Consider the following 212-nt stretch of genomic DNA (forward strand, 5'->3'; position numbering starts at 1 on the left):
CACAGATGATATACACACACAACATACAAGGGTTTATAAAATATTTTTTGTTCATTTTTTTATTTTTTATAGATGCATATGAGATGTATGATATTGTATGTTGTATTTATATAATGTTAGAATATTACGTAGTATAATATAATGTATTATATTATATTATATTATATTATATTATATTATATTATATTATATTATATTATATTATATTATAT

This window comes from Eimeria mitis, genomic scaffold (assembly GCF_000499745.2).
Source record: "Eimeria mitis Houghton genomic scaffold, Emh_scaff2219, whole genome shotgun sequence".
NCBI classification, from domain to species: domain Eukaryota; phylum Apicomplexa; class Conoidasida; order Eucoccidiorida; family Eimeriidae; genus Eimeria; species Eimeria mitis.